General features: G+C 36.8%; 1 non-coding gene across 1 annotated transcript; it reads left to right on the top strand.

The window, feature by feature from the left end:
• The first annotated feature begins 307 nt into the window (after nt 1-307).
• LOC134203202 (U6 spliceosomal RNA) lies at nt 308-414 on the top strand. Its single transcript, XR_009977530.1, has one exon. It is a non-coding gene; the product is annotated as a U6 spliceosomal RNA (small nuclear RNA).
• The last annotated feature ends 5,440 nt before the right edge of the window (nt 415-5,854 follow it).

Raw genomic sequence — 5,854 nt, 5'->3', positions numbered from 1 at the left:
CGACTCTACTGAAACAAATTGAATTGAATATTGACCGTGTATGTGTATAGTTGGATGAGTCATACGTGAAACACAGAGCACACCAACTGACTATTAAAGATTCTCGATAGATAGGAGAGAAGCAATGTCGCATAAACATATCGCTTCACGTGGGTAGAAAATTAGACTCAACCCTCTTTATCTGCAGGTAGCGTATTCGTTACAATCCAGCGTGCAGATGAGTTTCGGTGGGTCTGTCTGTCGCTCATCGCTAGAACTGTTTCTTTTGCAGTGGAGTATATAAGAGTGAAGTTGATGGCAACCGAATGTCTTTGCTTCGGCAAGACATATACTAAAATTGGAACGATACAGAGAAGATTAGCATGGCCCCTGCGCAAGGATGACACGCAAAATCGTGAAGCGTTCCACATTTTTTTCGACAACTTACTCGGAGTGATTTGTCGACCATATGGATGTTTTATTATTATTCCGCATAATGTGAGACAAACGCGTGTAAATTTTGAACTTCCACTGAAAATATCTCGGATTTCTCATGATGTTTTGAAGCGCTCCAAGTATGTGTTAATTTTTTTTTCACTACAAATTTATTGCATGCATTTGTTATTGGAATTTAAAATTGACGTAATATGTATTTCAACTTCGTGTTTTGCTGTTATGACTAGCGATGCCACATCGCGTTGCATATCTTTTATAAACATCAACACCAGCACCCAAGGGCGACGACATTTATCACTGCTTTCTTTTGCTAGCGCACATTCCAACATGCCCTCGTCAACCCAAAATCACCGCACGACATCGAGCAAAAGCAAACGAAATTAACGTCCCGGTGATGGTTTGACTAATTTTACATCGCTTCCTTTCGGCGGAGGTCAGCCAGCCACCCGAATGTGTTCCAAGGTTGACCAAATTTGCTTGCCAGAGTGTGGATATTGGATACCACCGAACCGTATACCGACCAACAGGGCATGTTCCGTGATGTGCGAAGCCGGAAACATAATTAACTGTCGGTTCTTTTTTCGATCCTTCTCCGCGTGACCGAAATTCCGAACGATGTTGTAGGTGGATGTAAAATTTGGTACGTTACCACCGATTCTTCGCAAAACAGTTCCTTTGTGAGGCCTTCAGTTTGCACAACCTGTTACGGGAGGCGTTTGTAGTTCAACGCTATATAGATAATGGCACAAATCATCATTTTCGAGTGAGTCGTGATAGCAACTTGGTCAAACAACAGGTGTTTGTATTACATTTGAAGGCTCTGGTTTGGAGGATTTAAGCACGTGTATCGATAAAACATGCCTCACTCGTAGGGAATAGATTGCGAGTTAGATACAAGACAAATCCATCCAATACGATGCAACTGATATTGATATATATGTACATCGTCCTATGATGATGTTCTAACTAAGGGGTCATACACTAATTACGTGAGGATCTATGAAACAAGAGTGTGGATTTTATTCAATCATACATTAACTTTCACAATTATGTGAAAAAATAGCTGGAAAATCATTTACGTAGTTTGTATACGGCGTCTAATATATGTCCCTGATCGTTCATTGTACAAATAAATCAACGAATTCGATTGATAAAAATGTTATTCTTTTTTCAACTTGTTTGATTGATGATTTTTTTCTCGACTAACATAGAATGATTTGTGCAGTGCCCTCTGATGGCAGACCAGATGTGTGCTGTGCTCAACGACTGACGAATCATTCATATGACGGTTTGTTTTTATTAATTTTATGACTGTTTGTCATCTGTTTCTATTGAAACTTCTTGCCAACGAATATTTGAATCAAGTTCATACGAGTGGAGTGACGTAAGTTTCGAGAATTTTTGTGCCAATTCTAATTTTCAAATTTGGCTCATTCGCTTCCCATGGCGTAATTCAATATTTGAAACGTGAATCCGCACAACAAGAAATCTTTGTTTAGTGTGAAACTATTTACAAAAATCAGATGCTTTCGTTGAATTGTGTTGCATTTCTTTCTTCTTACTCATGTGTGGGACCTATCTAAGAAAGGATTTGGGTAAATTATGCAGCATTATTTTTATCTTATACGACAGCGGTTCTCAACCTGGATACATGTACCCCTAGGGGTTTTGCTGATGTTCGGGGGTACCTGAGACTAAAATGCATAATGGCGGATGTTGTGTTATAATTGCTTAAAAAAATGCTGTTTTAGAAGTATTTTCATTAAATACGCGTAATAATACTCGCTTGTACTCGTTATTGTACCTACGCATAGTATAAATAGTGTAAGCTAACTACTCAAAATTTGAGTAAAGGATACTACTTCAATAAAATGATGATTTCGTGAAATTTAAGCATGACCTTCCATTCTTTTTTTTTGTAGTTTGTTTTTTTTTTTGTTATTTGTAGTTTGCGCAATCATCAATTTATTGAAGTAGTAGGGGAACTGTTCCATTTTCCATCTCAATGAACATATATTCATCTCATCGCAAAACAAAGAAATACAGCACCAATCTCGTCGCTTCTTTTTGCTAACACGCGTGCTCACTGCTGAAATAATCACAAAAATAAGAAACAAACCAAATTCCTTTTTATTGCTTTGTTTTTGATGGGATGGAAATAGGAGCTATGGGATGAAGTGCCGAACCGTTCCCCTATATTTTACTCAAATTATGAGAACATTGGCGGAGCTAAGCTGGGGCACGATTTAGCACGTGACCCACTAAATCGAAAATTTTCCCCAAAAATTAATTAGGGGAGCTGTTCCGTTTTCCATCACACTGAACATATATTCATCTCGTCGAATTTCTTAGGGTTATTTCCGAAAGAATTTTTCGATAAATCTTGGAAATTCTTTGGAAATTCTGATAGGTTTTTTCTCCGACAATTTCTGTAAGAATTCCTTCGGAAATAACTTTAGCAATTCCTTAAGAAACTTCTTTGCAAAATCCTTCCGAAATCTTTAATGTTCTTCGATAATTTATTTTGAAAATCGTTCAGGAATTCTTTCCACTCCAGGAATAATTTAGAAAATTACGCCATTAACTCCTTTTGCCATTCCTCCAGGGATTCCTTTGGAAAATCCTCTGAAGAGGCCTTAGTAAATTCATCCGGATATTCCTTCGGACCACAACCAAACAAAATTCTTTTTAAAATTGCTGCAGGAGTTATTCCCGAAATTTTGTTGGAAGATTTTTTCCGGAAATTTATTAAAGAATGAAATAGGAAATCCTAAAGGAATCTTCGGAAGAGTTTCTAACAGAAATGTCAATGGAATTTCCAGATTATATCTCCGATTGAACGCTTGGATTATTTTCTGAATGATTCATTAATGAATGTCTGAATGAATTTCTGATTCCAAAAAAAATCTAAAGGAATATTCGAAAGCCAAGCCGTAATTAAATTTCCGGAGGAATTTTTATTTATTTTTCTAAAAAAAAACCTGGGTGAAGTTATGGAGATATGCCTAATAGGAATTTCGAGGGAATTCCAAGAATTTCTTCCTAGAGTTTCGGAAGCGATTTCTTAAGGAATTGCTGAAAGAATTTAATTAAGAAAATCTTGGAATAATTGCTGATGAAAATCATTAAAAAAATTGAAGAAGTTCTTTATTCAATTTCGGCAGGAATTCCGAAAGGAATTCATAAAGAAATTCAAAAAAAGGATTCTTCTAAAGACTTTTTGGAAGGTTTTCCTGAAACAATTTCTGTAGGTATTCTTAAAGGAATTTCTGAAGAGGCTTCAATCAATATGGTCGAAACTTATGTGTGGTAAAATTCAAGTTATATTTGAGCTCTGGTCAAATTTTCAGCAAAATTGGTTCACACGCAATCAAGATCTAGATCTCCAAAGTTTACCATTTTGTATGAAAAACGACGAGTGGGCTTTTTATTATGCCGGTCACTGCTGCCTCCTATCTGTGAGATTCACTTGTCATAAGAAGAGTTCGTACAATCTCATTGAATTCCACCACTTAATTGTTAAATTAAAATATTTTGAATTAAACAATCTCACAGAAAATTATTTTGAGCTTTTTAGTGGAATGTCTTCACTTGTCATAAGACGAGTTCGTACAATCCCATTGAATTCCACCACTTAATTGTATCTTGACAGATACGCATTTCGACCTCAACAGTAATGCCGTCTTTAGTGTCTCGTACTTGACTCGACTCGAGTACTTCGACAGACACTGAAGACGGCCTTATTGTTGAGGTCGAAATACGTATCTGTCAAGATACAATTAAGTGGTGGAATTCAATGGGATATCTACCCTTCCAAAACCTCGTATACACGGCGGCAGTAAAGACACCTGTGGTGAAATCAAGTCAATTTTTATTAGGATTACCTTTAAAAATTCCTTTAGAGAATAAATTTTAAGAAACCCTGCCAGCACTTTTTCCAGAAGTCCCTTTGAAAACTCTTGGAAGAAATTCTTGAAATTCCTTCGAAATTTCCCTTTGGATTTTTTTCAGTACTTCCTCCAGGATTTCTTCTGAGAATTCTTTTTGGTATTCCTTCGGATTTATTTGGCAATTCCTACATAAATTCTTTTAAACCTTCGAAGATTCATTTTGAATTCCTTCGCAATTTCCATTGCGCATTCTTTTTAGAATCTCTGCAGAAAATCCTTTAGAATTTCATTTAAAAACAATCGTTAATTTAATTTGGAAATAATGTTGGGAATATCTTAGAGAATTCTTTAGAAATTCCTTACGAAATTTCTCCAGGAAACCCCTCATTCTTTCATAATTTTCCGAATGATTTTTTTCAACATAATTTCCGGAATGATTCTTGTATACATTTTGGAAGGAATCTAACATTGGTTTTATAAATTATTCCTGGAGAAGTACACCATAGAAGCTTTGGAGGATTTACTGGGGAAATTTAGAAGAAATTCATGGAGACATTTTCAAATGTATTTCAAGTAGAATTTTCAAAGAACAACCTGAATAGAATTAGGACAGGAATTATTAAAGGAATTCCTAAACAAATTCCTAATGGAATTTTCAAATAGGGATTTGGATTGTTGGGTTTTCAGCTGCTTATCAGGGACTTTGACGTCTTGTAGCGTAGCGTTGTGCTCTAGTTATGGTACGGCAGGGAGCATTTTCCGGATGGCCAGATCTTCGTGGTGAACAATAGAACAATAGGATAGAGACAAAAAAATCAGGGAGAAACAAAAGTATTAGACTTTGATTTCGGATGAGCTAAGAAAGGTAGTATAAATAGCCTGCATATAGACAACATGACGATCTTCCAAAACACCGTGTACTTTCCTGAAGGGTTGTTTACTTCGGGCCACAATGGTATTCAATAGTCGCTCTCTGGAGGCGCCATTTTCCGAACAAAACCAAACTACGTGATCGATGTCATCGCAACCGACTCCGCACCTACATAAGTTGCTATCGACAAGATTTATTCTTTCTGTTCAGATGTTTGTTTAGTGAATAGCGATTGGACATAAGCCTCGACATCACTCGAATGAAACCTCGGCTTACGTCCTCACCTCTGAACTACGCTCGCCCAGAAACTTTGGGAATTATAGAAAATAGCCACCGTCCAAGTTCGTTGGATGTCCAATTTCTTTGCCAACTTTGAAGCCGATTTCGACAATTGTCGAGTAGTTCAAAGTTTTTTTTCGCGACTGAGAAATCGCTGAATTTATCATTGCATCGACTTAGCCGGGGCCAAGGCCACATAATAATCCCGTTTGACAACAATTCTACTAAGTAATTCGTCAAATGTGGAACGCAGGTGCATTTCTCATGGGAGTCCAACATATGACAAGAATTTTAACATTTGACGATTTCCCTAGTGCATACTCGTTTCAAAACCATCATCAAACTGACGTGATTTTTCGGATCATCTACAAGTGCAACA

The sequence above is a fragment of the Armigeres subalbatus genome, unplaced genomic scaffold (assembly GCF_024139115.2).
Source record: "Armigeres subalbatus isolate Guangzhou_Male unplaced genomic scaffold, GZ_Asu_2 Contig1657, whole genome shotgun sequence".
Classification (NCBI taxonomy): domain Eukaryota; kingdom Metazoa; phylum Arthropoda; class Insecta; order Diptera; family Culicidae; genus Armigeres; species Armigeres subalbatus.
Note: the sequence above shows the minus strand (reverse complement) of the source record. Positions and strands in the feature narration are given on the sequence as shown.